Source organism: Anomaloglossus baeobatrachus, chromosome 8 (genome assembly GCF_048569485.1).
Source record: "Anomaloglossus baeobatrachus isolate aAnoBae1 chromosome 8, aAnoBae1.hap1, whole genome shotgun sequence".
In the NCBI taxonomy this organism is placed as follows: Eukaryota; Metazoa; Chordata; class Amphibia; order Anura; family Aromobatidae; genus Anomaloglossus; species Anomaloglossus baeobatrachus.
In genome coordinates, this window is record NC_134360.1 from 222,018,611 (window position 1) to 222,031,497 (window position 12,887).

The following is a 12,887-nucleotide window of genomic DNA, read 5'->3' on the forward strand; positions in this document are numbered from 1 at the left end:
GACAGACAGAGACAGCAGACAGACAGAGACTGGGAGAGAGACAGAGACAGTTACTATCCTGGGCAATGCCCAGGTACTACAGCTAGTACTACAATATACTAGAAAACATTTAATGCTGAGCTCTGTACAGTACCGGTCTCATGTCATCACCTCCGGGGAAGGGAAAACTGCGATTTTCAGCTGCCGCCTTATAGACTCCTGAGATCAATAGTGATTGAGACATCAACTAAGAGAGCGGATCTGTCACCAGCTCCTGAATTTCAAGGTCAGTAGTGAAACCCTGAGCCTAATAAAGTCTTCCAGAACCTCTCTCATATTTTCTATGTATTTCTATTAGGAAAGTAATAATAAAAAGGCCCTTACTGGGTCAATAAAAGTAGAAATTTAATAACATAATATGTAAACATAAAATTGGAAAAGCAACAACTGTACAAAACACAATGAATTACAGTATCAACTCCTTGTATTCAAGATCAAAATAAGAGTAGGATAAGATTAGAATCCACAAAGGGAAGTTTAGGAGTCCAGTGGGTGGTCCTATCTTGTAGATCACAACTGAACATTTGTAAGGGATAATTAAAACCTGTTGGACTGAGGGTCCCTGACTGTTTATCAGCGTGTTGGAGATGAACGATTTTCCTGAAATTCTTTTGGGCAGATTCAATTTGGTCAAAATAAATTTGGTCAGAATCCAAAGCTCCACAGAAAGTCCTTATTTATAATCAGAGAATTCTCGAGACCCAAAACATAAAAAAGAGAGGGGATGAAAAGGGTTAAAAAGTTATAAGAGCGGTCTTACAGCAGCCGCTCCCCAGCTGGTCCTCCACTCACTTCCTCCGGTCTTTGGGTCTTCTGGCACTGATTAAACCTCCCACAATCACATTGGGCGCAAAGCAAATCACTGAGATAAACGGCATCCCATGTAGCCACAGGAGGCCAGATTACCGAGGGCAAACAGAGGCCTTACCGGTGAGCCATGGTGGCAGGACAGTTGAGTATAATCACTGCAGGCCACCTCAAGAATCCCACCTGGCCATCTTGTGGTCATTCCAATGGTCATTATTTATCCATCCCAATGGCCATCATTTGGTCATCCCAATGGCCATCATTTACCCATCCCACTGGCCATCATTTATCCATCCCTATGGCCATCATTGTTACGAATCCGAGCCGCCAGAGCCGCAAGCAGCCTGTTGCGGTTCCTGTTTCGCCCAGGCGCCGGCTGCCATTTTTGGTCGTGCCTTTGGTCGTCCAGCTGGCTGCTTCTTCCTCCACATCTAATTGTGGAGAGGCGGCTAGTGCGCATGCGCGCCTCGATTTACCCCAGCCAGAGTCTAAGTCCAGTGTTTCGCCTCGTGAGCATGCTCAGCCTGATAGAGCCATTTCTGAGGCTAAGTCCTTGGTTCAGGCTACTGAGCATGCTCCTACACTTAGTGCGAAAAGCCTATTTGCACAGGTACTTGGACATCGGGCCGTGTGTAAGTCCTGTGTTGTGCCTACTGAGCATGCTCAGGAAGATAGTCTGATTTCCGAGACTGTTGCTCAGGCTACTGAGCATGCTTAGGCACTAGAGGCATCAGAGGCTAGGTCCGGTAAGGACCTCACTGAGCATGTCCGTGAGGTGGCAAGTCCTGATAGGGCAGATGGTGTCAGGTGCCCTGATGATGTGGCCACTCCGGACTGGCTCGCAGGGGCCCGCCCCTATGATCTGGCACCTCACCATTGGTCGTCAGACGATGACTGGTGAGGTGTTTGGGGCGTGGCTGCCATGAGGTCATCAATGAAAAGGCGGTTCCGGATAGGCCGCTGGTGATGTCACTGATGACATGGCACTCTGCTATTGGACCTTGGTGGTTCCACCCTGGGTTTGGGGCGGACCCAGGTTATAAAAGGGGCTGGAGACAACATGGAGGCGTGCAGCCTTCACTTAGAGTTCATGGTGGCATAAGCTTTGTTGGAAGCGGTAGGTAGGGCTAGGCGAACGGTGCCTGTCACGCCAAGATTCGTGGCTCAGCACATCAGGGTCAGGCGCTGAGCTTCCTTGCTGCCGTTCCAGTTGTGCTATAGCAGTCCAGTGGCGTTAACTGGACTGCGGCTGCTGCGTTACTTGTCCGTTTGTCCCTCCTATGCACATGGACAGCATACTTGCTGCGTCACCTGTCCAACAGTGCCCTCTACGCACATGGACAGCGTACCTGCTGCGCCACCGGTCCAGTTGTGCCCTCTACGCGCACGGACAACGTATTCCAGAATCCCTGTGGAGTTAACCGGGTGTTCCTGGATTGGGTGTGTGAACCCTATTTCCCTCCTCGGATTCCCAGTCAAATGCTACTGGTGTGACTACGTGGTCTGACGTGTCATTCACACACATGGCCAGTCGAGTGGTGACCAGAAACGCTAATCGGAGGACCGCTCGGCCTGACGTGTCTTACACACGTGGCCGACAGGGCGATGTCGCAGCGGTCTTCTCGGTCAACGCTACCTGGTCACCACCCGGCCTGACGTGTTCCCTTCACACGTGGTCAGAGTAGCGCCCGCTCCACCGAAACGCTAACTGGGTTGTCGTCCGGTCTGACGTGTCCTTACACACGTAACCGGTTCTCAGGTCTCCTGGGTGATCTCTGAGTCATCAGCTCTATAGTCTCCACCTAACCCACAGGGTGCCAGCAGCTCCATTACCATCTGGAGAACGGTAGGCCCCGACTGGCGATTGGGATATATACCTCCTGGTCCTAATCTGCCGGTCCCCCCGTAACAATCATTTCCCCATCCCAATGGCGATCATTTATCCATCTTAATGGCCATTATTTATCAATCCCAATGGCCATCATTTATCAATCCCAAGGGCCATCATTTACCCATCCCAATGGCCATCATTTATCCATCCCTATGGCCATCATTTATCAATCCCAATGGCTATCATTTATCCATCCCAATGGCCATCCTTTATCAATCCCAAAGGCCATCATTTATCCATCCCAATGACCATCAGTTATCCATCCAATGGCCATCATTTGCTCATCCCAATGGCCATCATATATCCATCCCAATGGCCATCATTTATCAATTCCAATGGCCATCATTTATCCATCCCAATGGCCATCATTTGGTCATCCAAATGGCCATCATTTATCCATCCCTATGGCCATCAGTTATTCATCCCAATGGCCATCATTTATCCACTCCAATGGCCATCATTTATCCATCCCTATGGCCATCATTTATCCATCCCAATGGCCATCATTTATCCATCCCTATGGCCATCATTAATCCATCCCAATGGCCATCATTTTTCCATCCCTATGGCCATCATTTATCCATCCCAATGGCCATCATTTGGTCATCCTAATTGCTATCATTTATCCATCCCAAGGGCCGTCATTTATCCACCCCAATGGTCATCATTTATCCATTCCAATGGCTATCATTTATCCATCCCAATGGCCATCATTTGGTCATCCCAATGGCCATCATTTATCCATCCCAATGGCCATCATTTATCCATCCCAATGGCCATCATTTATCCATCCCAATGGCTAACATTTATCTATGCCAATGGCCATCATTTATCCATCCCAATGACCATCAGTTATCCATCCCAATGGCCATCATTTATCCATCCCAATGACCATCAGTTATCCATCCCAATGGCCATCATTTATCCATCCCAATGACCATCAGTTATCCATCCAATGGCCATCATATATCCATCCCAATGGCCATCATATATCCATCCCAATGGCCATCATATATCCATCCCAATGGTCATCATTTATCAATCCCAATGGCCATGATTTATCTATCCCAATGGCCATCCTTTATCCATCCCAATGGCCATTATTTGGATAGATTTTTGTGACTTTAATCCCTTTTGGGTGCAAACCCTGGAGGAAGCATTAACAAAATACATATTTGTTGCCACCCAACATTCCCATAAGCAAAAATAACTAAGAATGACGTTGAACTGGCCAAACCCTGCACCAGATGGTCCATTATTGGGCCCTAAGGTCCCGCAGGAGGCAATCTTATTAGGAGACGGCTCTGGGGTCATTTTCTTATAAGATCATTAACAAATAACACGTTACTCCTTATTGATGTGGACAATAAAATATTTTCTTCTGAGGATAAATATAACCCCAAATCAACAATAATAATGTAAGAAAAATATTATTTTTTTTCTCCTTTTATTTTAATCACATAGAAATGATTTTCCGAAATCTGAAATTCATCCAATACAATGAGGTGAATATATTACTGTGAAACCATGTGGAATTACATTGTGACAAAGACTGGAAAAAAAAGTGAAGATAATGTGACAATTAACAATTGGTCACAGATTTAGTTCACTTTGTCCAAGCGAGCGGAAATTATGAATGAGAAGGAGCATAAATACATAAACATCAATGTAACGTGAGACACTTTAATGAAATGTCTTGACCGTACGCCAGTCACTGAAGACCCCTGGGTGCATGTGGAATTCACACCAAGGTCAACCCCAGATGACAGCTCCCATCCCAGCACCATATGCTTATTATAGAGGAAGCCAGAAAACCTGAGAGCGCTGGACGTGACGAAAGAAAACACAAATATAAGGACGCGGTGCTAATCACAGCCACATAGGGTGGAGCGGCGTACCAGTGTAACACCGGGGTGCACTCATTAACCAGTGTTTATATATTCGCCCAGTGGAGTATAAAGGGAAATGTTTCCTGTCTGAAAATCTAAAGCATTAAATGCTATTATACTATATACACATGGAAGACTAACCCGGGACAATCACATTTGTGGGGCTTAACCTGCTTGCTAAAATGTGATTTAACAAAAAGCTTATCTTCATCCACCATAAGAGATAAGCAAGTCAATTTTATGTGAATTGAATTCGTGTCAAATTTTTAGGAATTTGCTGAACCTGGAAAAATGTAACATTTTGCAATTCAATTTTTGCAAATTGTTTAAAATGGCTGCATTTATTTTAGGGGCACTTTGCACACTACGACATCGCAAGCAGATGCTTGCGATGCCGAGCGTGATAGTCCCCGCCCCCGTCGCAGCTGCGATATAATGGTGATAGGTGCCATAGCAAATATTATCGCTACGGCAGCTTCACATGCACTCACCTGCCCTACGACGTCGCTCTGGCCGGCGAACCGCCTCCTTATTAAGGGGGCGGGTCGTGCGGCGTCACAGCGACGTCACACGGCAGGCGGCCAATAGAAGCAGAGGGGCGGAGCTGAGCGGGACGTAAACATCCCGCCCACCTCCATCCTTTCGCATAGCCGGCGTGAGCCGAAGGTCGCAGGTAAGGTGATGTTCCTCGCTCCTGTGGCTTCACACACAGTGATGTGTGCTGCCACAGGAACGAGGAACAACATCGTAACATCGGTCCTTCCGAAATTATGGAAATGACCGACGCTACACCGATGATATGATTTGGACGTTTTTGCGCTCCTTAATCATATCAAAAAGGATTTACACACTACGATATCGACTGCGACGCCGGATGTGCATCACTTTCGTTTTGACCCCACCGACATCGCAGCTGCGAAGTCGTAGTGTGCAAAGTGCCCCTTCCACATTGCAGAAGATGGTATCGACCAAAGAAGGATTATGTGACTTCTAGCATGGCCAAGGGTGCTTCCCCACAATGCCTTGCAGCTTATAAGATCATTTTGTATCAGGACTATTGTAGCCTGTGTAAAAGCTGAGGCTGGGAATGCAGCAGACGCTGATATGAATCTCAGTGAGAAGCGCTCACAGCTTAGAAGCCTAAAACACTGAATAATCATTGCAGAGAGTGTGTAATCTTTTCTCCTTGTGGAGACTGACACACCAATCTGGCTGCCAGTGGTGGGGAGACTAAAGGGCACTTTACACGCTGCAATATCGCTATCGATATCGCTAGCGAGCATACCTGCCCCCGTCGGTTGTGCGTCACAGGTAAATCGCTGCCCGTAGCGCACAACATCGCTGACACCCGTCACACGTACTTACCTTCCCTGCGACGTCGCTCTGCCCGGCGACCCACCTCCTTTCTAAGTGGGCGGTTCATGCGGCATCACAGCGACGTCACACGGCAGGCGTCCAATAGAAGCAGAGGGGCGGAGATGAGCGGGACGTAACATCCCGCCCACCTCCTTCCTTCCTCATTGCCGGTGAACGCAGGTAAGAAGATGTTCCTCGCTCCTGCGGTGTCACACATAGCGATGTGTGATGCCGCAGGAACGAGGAACAACCAGCGGCATGCACTACTAATGATATTATGAAAATGAGCGACGTGTCAACGATCAACAATTTTTGACGTTTTTGCTGACGTTTTAGTTGATTGTCGCTCTTAGCTGTCACACACTGCGATGTCGCTAACGATGCTGGATGTGCTTCACAAACACCGTGACCCCGACGATATATTGTTAGCGATGTCACAGCGTGTAAAGCCCCCTTTATAGCTGTAATGCTCCTCTGGGAAATATTCAGATTGTCTCTTCAGGGAGGAAGTAGACGAACTCTAGTGCCACCTATTGGAGGTAGCAATCTTAAAATTCAAAAGTGACCCTCTAACAAGCCTTGTCATATGACTTAGGATTTATGCCAGAATGAGAACCTCAATTTGCAGACATGGTGTTTCAGGGTGATTGCTCCTCGTCAGTGCAAAGTATGAGATCTGGTTTGGCTGTATGAGAAGCTAAGACATTCAGCAGTGAAGAACGGCTACCATTCTGGTATCTACAGCCATAATTGTTGAGGTGACTTTAACATTACTGAGCAGTGTTGGCTTTAAATAGCTTGATAGTTGTTGTGTACATTCCTAGGAGACCTCCGAGTGGCCCACAGGATGAACGGAAGCTTTCTGGTAGTTTTCAGTCACTGTGAATCGATTCACAGCAAATTGATTTTTGGGGAAAATTCTACAAAGCTGTTGAATTCGAATGACAAAAGATTCGCTCATCTCTTCCTACCACTGATATCAGCAAAGAGAGGTTGTGGACTATACACATAGTGTCGTATACATTAATGTGCCAGACACATGGCGCTATCATCAGTGCCATTCAATATGAGACAGACTGGCGCGTTTCAAATAAAAAGTGAAAAGACAAAGACGAAGCTGATGAAGAAGTAGAACAATACAGAAGAAGAGGAAGAAGAAAAAGAAGGGGAAAAAGAACACGTAGAAGAAGAAGGGGAAGAAGAAGAAGGAGGAGGAAGAAGAGGAATAAGGAAAAGAAAGGGAATATGAAGAGGTAGAAGAAGAAGAAGAAGAAAAAGAAGGGGAAGAAGAAGAGGAGGAAGAAGAGGAGGAATAAGAAAAAGAGGTAGATGAAGAAGAGGTAGTAAAGAAGAAGAAGGGGAAGAAGAAAAAAGAGGAAGAAGAGGAAGAAGAAAAAGAAAGGGAATATGAAGAGGTAGAAGAAGAAGAATAAGAGGAAAAAGAAAAAGAAGGGGAACAAGAGGAGGTAGAAGAAGAGGTAGAAGAAGAAGGGGAAGAAGAAAAAGAGGAGGAAGAAGAAGAGGAATAAGAAAAAGAAGGAGAAGATGAAGAGGTAGAAGAAGAGGAAAAAAAGAAGAGGAAGAAGAGCAAGAACAAAAAATGGAAGATGATGATGATTATGAAGAAGAAATAAAAGTTGTATATCAAAAAAAACAAGAGGAAAAATCTAAAAGTAAAGTGAAAAAAAATAGAAGCAAAACAAAAATAAAGATATGAAGTAGTAGAATGAGGAGAAATAATTCGAAGGAGATGAAGTAGAAGGAGAAAGAAAAACAAAATCAAGAAAGATAAAAAGCGCAAGGTGAGATGAAAAAAAAGAAAAGCAAAAGAGGGAAAGAGAACGAGGAAGAAACAAAACAAGAAGAAAATAAAGACGTAGGAGAAGAAAGAGGAATAAAAGGGTAATGAAGAAGAAAAAAAAATAAGATGATGATGAAGAAGATGGAGGAAGAGGAGGAGGGAGTGGTGGAGAAGGAGCTGGAGTATAAGGAGGAAGAGGACACACAAAAGCAAGCTAAAAAATGAAAATATATGAAGATGAACAAAAAGAAGATTATGATGATAGAGAAGAATAAGAAATAGAAAGGGGGGATGAAATATAATAAGAGAAAGAATTAATAAAACAAGAAAGAAAACAGATAAAGAAGGAGAATTAATAGAAAAAGGTGGAAAAAAAGATGAGGAAATAAGGGGAAGAAAGATACTAAAGAGGTAGGCAAGGAGCAAAAAAAAAAACAAAAATAATGGAAGAAAGAAAAAAAGAAAATGAAGAGTTAAAAACCAAAAAGAGAAAAATGATGAAAGGATAAAAGAAAGAAAAGAAGAATAGATGCAAAGAAGAAAAAGATGAGGAGGAAGATACAGAAGAGATGTGGAAGGAGATGAAGGAGATGTACGATATTAATTCAACGTATTTCTTTAGATTGAGGAGAGGAATCTACTAAACTGATGGAAACCTAAGAGATGTTTTTGCCTCTGATTTCCAGGCATTAGTGGAGTATCTGTACACGATGACTTTTCCAGGAGGGTCCTCTCCTAAACCTGCCAGGAAAAGCCCCCAGAAAGCGTCCGAAAGAATGAGCACATGCAAAGCAATGTTTATGTCAGAAGTCTGGAATATCAATTAATCATTTCCACACTGATTCATCGTTGTCTTTCTGCTTGGTTTTTGTCTAGTTTTGTGTGTTTTATGCATTTTTATTCTTTAAACCCAATTTCTTATTCTAATTGTATATTTTTTAAAGTACCATATTTTTTTTGGTTTTATAAGACACACCAGATTATAAGACATACTGGATTATGCACCCAAAATTTAGAAAAGGAAAATAGGAAAAAATAATTTTTAAAATGAGGGTCCGTCTTATAATCCTAGTGCATCTTAGGGGTACTTTGCACGTTGCGACATCGCTACTGCGATATCGTCGGGGTCAAATCGAAAGCGACGCACATCTGGAGCCGGTAACGACGTCGCAACATGTAAAGCCTAGATGTGCCGATAAACGATCGCAAAAGCGTCGTAAATCGGTAATCTGTGTAGTGTCGGTCATTTTCATAATTTCGCACCAATAGGAGATACGATGTTGTTCCTCGTTCCTGCGGCAGCACACATCGCTGTGTGTGAAGCCACAGGAGCGAGGAACATCTCCTTACCTGCCTCCACCGGCTATTCGGAAGGAAGGAGGTGGGCGGGATGTTTCCACCCCTCCGCTTCTATTAGCCGCCTGCCGTGTGACGCCGCATGACCCGCCCCCTTACGAAGGAGGCGGGTCGCCGGCCAGAGCGTCTTCGCAGGGCAGGTAAGTACGTGTGAAGCTGCCGTAGCGATAATGTTCGCTACGGCAGCTATCACAAGATATCGCATGTGCGACGGGGGAGGGTACTATCGCGCTCGGAATCGCTAGCGATGTGCCAGCGTGCAAAGTACCCCTTAATCCTAATGCTCACCATGGGGGAGCGGTGGTGGTGGAGCGGCTCAGGAAGGTCACAGCAGGCAGGGCAATGCTATAGGCTCAGAGGAGGGGGTGATATGGCTCAGGAGGGTAAACAATACTGCGGGCTCAGGGGTGTCATGGTGGCGGCGAGCGGGCTGTGGGGTGTCATTGCAGTGGAGTAACTCAGAAGGGTCACAGGACGGGGTGGTTTCGGCAGCGGGTGCCATTGATCTGACTGCAGGCTCCATTGAATCGCCCACAGTTGACGAGATGTACTTCAAACAAATGTCCGCAGAGGTGGCGCGTGCGCAGATAGGACTCTGTGGCCATTTTCTTGAAGTCCATCATGTCAGCCGTGGGTGATTCAATGGAGCCCGCATTCAGATCAATGCAGCCGCCGAGACACCCCGTACTGTGACCCTCCTGAGTTGCTCCACTGCTCCTCTGAGTGCTTAGTATCGCCGACCCTGCCTCCTATGACCCTGTTCCAACTCTTCCGCCCCGGTAAGCTATATCTGGATTGTAAAACACACCCCCATTTTACCCCCAGTTTTGGGGCAAAAAAAGTGCGTTTTATAATCCGAAAAATATAGTATATTTTATATTTGTTCGCCTGTTTTTTTTTTGCGTTGTGACAGAGTTCGGTGATTCCAAATGTTTTTGCCTGATCCATCAATTTTTAAAAAGTCACTAAATTTGTCACAACTCTACTGTAGCCCTTCCCCGGTCTCGTTTTATGCATGCCCTCCAAAAGTTGTGTCTCTTACGACATTTTTTAAAATATGTGACTTTTTGCTTAAGTCTCAAAAATGGTAAATAACAGGTAAGAGCCCTTTGTTTTTTACTTTGCCTCAAATTCATGGACCGCCACCTGCACAATTCTGCCAGCAGTTTTCCTTGAAAAAATGCGCTAGTATTTTCCTTGTTGAGTAAGGCCGGGGCCACACGGGGAACTACTGAGATCCTCGCATGACACTCGGCTCACACTGGCAGCACAGCAGGAGACGAGTATCATGCGAATGTCACTGTGACTGAGGTCCGATCTTGCGATCGACCCACAGCTGCGGGGGGCTGTCTGGCACTGAGGAGGGGAGGGCCGGCACTGAGGAGGGGCAGACCGGCACTGAGGAGGGGAGGGCCGGCACTGAGGAGGGGCGGGGCGGGCCGGCACTGAGGAGGGGCGGGCTGGCACTGAGGTGGGAAGGAACAGTTCTGAGGAGGCGTGGGCCAATGCTGCCAAGGGGAGGGCCTGCTCTGAGGAGGGGAGGGCCGGTACTGAGGAGGGGAGGGTCAGCACTGAGGAGGGGAGGGTCGGCACTGAGGAGGGGAGGGCCGGCACTGAGGAGGGGAGGGCCGGCACTGAGGAGGAGAGGGCCGGCACTGAGGAGGAGAGGGCCGGCACTGAGGAGAGGAGGGCCGGCACTGAGGAGGGGAGGGCCAGCACTGAGAAGGGGAGGGCCGGCACTGAGGAGGGTACAACCGGCACTGAGGAGGGGAGGGGAGGCACTGAGGAGGGGCGGGGCGGCACTGAGGAGGGGAGGGTCGGCACTGAGGAGGCGAGGGCCGGCTCTGAAGAGGGGAGGGCCGGCTCTGAGGAAGGGAAGGCCGGCGCTGCAGAGGGGAGGGAGGGATATTGCTCCCTCTCTCTTCCATTGCCTGCTATTGCCATTCTCGCCCTGCACTCGCAATACACCAATGTACCGCGAGTGCAGTGCGATTTTTCTCTCGCCCCATAGACTTGAATGGGTGAGAGAGAAAACAGGATCGCATTACACCTGCAGCATGCTGTGACTATTTTCTCGGTATGATTAGGGCTGAGAAAATAATTGCTCCTGAGTGCTGACACACAGGCTAATATTGGTCCGAGTAGAATGTGATGTTTTATCGCATTCCACTCACTCCGATTTTCATGCCGAGTGTCTTAGGCCTAAAGTTTAAAAACGACTGGAGACTCCACTGAATCACAGGAAAAAAACATTTAAAAAAAACCCTTCCTGGTGGTCAAAAATATTAAAAAAGCATCCAGGAAGCAACCAAAAAACGCTAAAAAAAAAGGAAAAAAGAATGCTGGCGGTTTCGGAAGCGTTTTTCTTTTAAAAACCTCCGCGGATTCGCCCAACAAGGCGCAGGAACCTTAGTGCACAGGACAAGATCGGACCCCGGTGTAACATAATTTGCCCCTTTTTGTGCAGTTTTCTGGGGTAAGTCAGTTACGAATCCCCCGCAGTTCCTGCCCTTTTATAACATTGTGTCGTTTTCTCCTCTTTGGAGATAATTGAATTAGGACTATTTTATATAACAACGTTACAGATTCTTCTTCTCTTGATAAGAACAGAAAACATGTATGTTCAATTATAAAGAATCCGATTAATAAACCCTATACAGTGGAAATATAATTTTCGTTTTATCAGCTGAATCAATCCTTTGACATTACCTTGAAAAGCAATTTGATTTCCCCTTAAACATATGCTGACAATTTAACATATTATAATAATGGAAAATGAGTAATAGGAGCGGCTTTATCTGCTAATCATTATACATTTCACTCTAATCCTATAATTGTGGAAGGGAATAGTTGGTGTTTCTTAAAGAGACACAAACCCCTGAAATGGGGAATTTTCTAATATAATTGAACCTTACATTTTGCGATAATAATGTAATGTTTTATGTTGGTATCAAATCCCCTTTATATCATATATCAGAACGCAAACAAATCCCATTAGTGGGCAATTTAAGTTCATTTTTATCTAAACTGACAACGCTCCAGAATTAACTAGAAATGTCCCATTTAATGGAAATTTGCATATACCCCTCCTCTATAGTGTTCCTGCTTGTAAGACAGTGTTGCCGAGATTGGGGCTGTTGGCAGTTGTGATTGCCAGAGAATTTTTTGGTTCATCATGTCGCAGAGATCAATCATTTTTTTTGTGGTGTGACTATGCTGGTGTTATGACTTGCTGCAGACGTGGTGCATAATCAAACAGCCAGAGGAACAGAAGGTTATAACAGCCAGAGGGGCAGCAGGTTATAACATCTAAAGGGTCCACAGGTCATAACAACCAGAGAGGCCACAGGTTATAACAGCCAGATGGGCAGCAGGTCGTAAGAGCCAGAGGGACATCAGGTTATAAGAGCCAGAGGGGCAGCAGGTTATAACAGCCAGAGGGGCAGCAGGTTATAACAGCCAGTGTGGCAGCAGGTTATAACAGTGAGAGAGAAAGCAGGTTATAACAGCTAGAGGAGCAGCAGGTCATAACAGCCATAAGGTCAGCAGGTCCTAACAGCCAGAGAGGTAGCAGGTGCTAACAGCGAGAGGGGAAGCAGGTCTTAACAGCCAGAGGAGCAGCAGATCATAACAGCTAGAGGAACAGCAGGTCATAACAGCGAGAGGGACAGCAGTTCCTAACAGACAGAGAGGCAGCAGGTCATAACAGCCAGGAAAGGCTGCAAGTTATAACAGCCAGAGAGCCAGC